Raw genomic sequence first — 2,926 nt, forward strand, 5'->3', positions numbered from 1 at the left:
TAAAATAACTTTATAAGTAACTTTTTTTATAAAAACTAACATTTGCAAAATAAAATTGGCTATCAACATATAAAAAATAAACTTGGCTATCAACATATAAAAAATGATATTAGAGAATGTAATAAAACCATGCTTAGTAAATAGTTACATTTAAAGGAATATGTATTTTAAATTTAATTTTTATTGATAATTTTTGAGTTAATTTATTTATTTCATTAGTTAAATAAATTCGAAAAGTATGACAACCAAACTATCAAAAGCACTAAAACAGAATAACCACAGAGATAGTTTGCTAATACCTAATACATAAACCTAAATTACATTAAACCAGTGTACCATTTGGTTCTAAACTAACTGTATACAGAGTCAGTCCTAGATAAATCGATAATCTTGCACAACATTTATTCTTTCCCATACCTGCCATGCAATAATAATGTACTTAACCAAAACCAAAGAAAAAGAAATCGATGACACCTTTGTCTATAAATAAGTAACAATAGGTACACTTAAATTTAAGTAGATACATTTAAATGAATATATACATTAAATTTAATTTTGATTGATAATTTTTTATTTAATTTGTTTATTTATTTAATTATTCAATTAACTATTTATTGGGAGATATCACTACCCTACCATAAAATCATTAAAACAAAGTAACCAAGCAGGTAGGTTTTTCTCATACATAAATCAGAATTACAATATACGGGCTTCCATCTTCTTCTATTTATAAGTAAATAGAGTATTTGGCTGTAAACTAACTATATATCAACACATAGTTAGTCTTAGATAAACAGATAATCTTCTACTGCATTTATTCTTTCCTATTCTTGGCATGCAATAATATTGTACTTAACAAAAACCAAAAGAAAAGAAATTAATAAAGCCTTTGTGTGGATAAAAAGTAAGAGAAATCATGAACCTTGACATATTTGTGCTTATACTACACTGAAGAAATATTTAACTGCATGTACTGCAGTGAATAAATATGAAGAAAGACAGCATAGTTTAGTGGGAAACTTCATTGAATTACATATCTATAAATATGTAACAATAGGTGTACTTAAATTTAATTAGATACATTTAAAGAATATATACTTTAAATTTAATTTTGATGAATAATTTTTCATTTAATTTATTTATTTAGTTAATTATTCAATTAACTACTTAGTAGGAGATATCACAACCAGCCCATAAAATCATTAAAAAACAAAGTAACCCTGTAGGCAGGTTTTGCTCATACATAAATCAGAATTACAATATACCAGCGTCCATCTTCTTCTATTTATAAGTAAATAGAGTATTTGACTCTAAACTAACTATATATCAACACATAGTCAGTCTTAGATAAACAGATAATCTTCGACTGCATTTATTCTTTCCCATACCTGCCCTGCAATGACAATGTAATTAACCCAAGGAAAAGAAATTCATGACATATTTAATGCAAAAATCATTAACGATGACATATTTGTGCATATAGTGCAGTAGTGAAGCAAAAGCGGAGCATAAATTTTAGAGAGGAAAACAAAAGGCACTTAGTATAAAAGTTGGTCTAATTAAGTTGCCATTACCTGGTGTTATAAGTTGCTCTACTAGCCGATGCTGACTTTGTTGCCGCTGGCAGCTTTGCCGGTGTTGTTGCTGTTCACCATGTTGTTGTTGCCGCTGTTGATTTTGTTGCCGCTGTTGGTGGTGTTGCCACTGTTGTTGCCGAGGATGGGATTGCCGTCGATCTTGGTGTTGGGGCCGATGACGTTCTTGTCGCCGCTGTTGCACCTGCGGTCGACCTTGTTGTTATCGCCGCAGAAGTTCCGCCCTGCTTGTTGCAAATTGCTCATGTTGTTGGCTTACGGATATTGAAACTGGAACGCCTTCGAAGGCAACAAGATTCCCACTTCTGCCAAAAAAACGGCTTCAGTTCAACTCAATCTGCTAAACTAACAATACATAACGTGGACATTGATAAGTTACTGTGAATCAATGCCTAACGTGGACATAGAATATGAGCAAATTAATGATATCTCACAGATTAGAAATATACAACCATACCTAGAACTGGAGTAGGGCAAATTCCGTAAGCAAGAGGTGAGAAATACAATGGCATAGCCTGCCTTATATAGAAGCAGGCGAACTCCAAGCTCGGATTTGAAAACCATCTACACTCACAACCAGGGTCAAGTTTTGAAGTTTTCATGTATTAAATTTACATGAATGACATGATCAATCATGCAAAGACTAGCGTCACGAGGATGACATATTGTGGACGCCCTATTGGGCAGACGAGTTATTCTTTTGGAGAGAAAAAAAAAGTTGCACAATTTACTGATGTGACAAAGATTCGCGCAAGTGGGCAGAAGAGTTATCCTTTCTCTGCCCAAAAAAACAATTATTTGCCATCTTTACAGATGTAAAGACTCATATTTATTCGCGCGTTATTCTTTTTTAGCGAAGAACAAATCTTTGCCATAACTACTATGGTTTCTTCGGGCAATGGGGCAGAGGAGTTATTCTTTTTGGGCGGCAAAAGATAAACAGATATTTGTTATCATAATAGAAGCAAAATATACCAGCATATTTAGCTTTTAAAAATAATGTACATACACTTTTAAAGAGACAACTAGTCACTGTATTATTTGTGTCACTGTACTATTTCAGAGGAGTTATTTTTCTTAAACACTCACGCATTGTGGCTATAATTTCTCTTAGACACCCACTTATTGTGGTCTTGCCAAGCTATTGTCCTCACAAAATGCCATTTTTTAGAATTTATTTATCAGTGTGCTAAACTCAAAAAATTTTTTGAGCAAGCTATGATGTCCTCCTCAGTAAGCCATGATGTCTCATGATTGTTTCCCAATTATTTTTACTCTAACTACATCTCTATTTCTATTTTCAAGATGTCAATACTTTCTAAAAATACTTA

General features: G+C 32.2%; 1 long non-coding RNA gene across 4 annotated transcripts; it reads right to left on the reverse strand.

Annotated features, from left to right (window-relative positions):
• Window positions 1–394: 394 nt before the first annotated feature.
• Window positions 395–2,180, reverse strand: LOC149238435 (uncharacterized). Of its 4 annotated transcripts, none has more exons than XR_016245393.1 (3): window positions 2,053–2,180; window positions 1,575–1,900; window positions 395–417 (listed from the first exon to the last, which is right to left on the reverse strand). It is a non-coding gene; the product is annotated as an uncharacterized LOC149238435 (long non-coding RNA). The 4 variants fall into 4 exon arrangements; XR_016245392.1 differs by lacking the exon at window positions 395–417 and adding an exon at window positions 1,203–1,388; XR_016245391.1 differs by lacking the exon at window positions 395–417 and adding an exon at window positions 1,203–1,393.
• Between the last annotated feature and the right edge of the window lie 746 nt (window positions 2,181–2,926).

This window comes from Pinus tabuliformis, chromosome 8 (genome assembly GCF_031772625.1).
Source record: "Pinus tabuliformis cultivar Carrire ecotype Pingquan chromosome 8, CPIR1, whole genome shotgun sequence".
Taxonomy (NCBI): Eukaryota; Viridiplantae; Streptophyta; class Pinopsida; order Pinales; family Pinaceae; genus Pinus; species Pinus tabuliformis.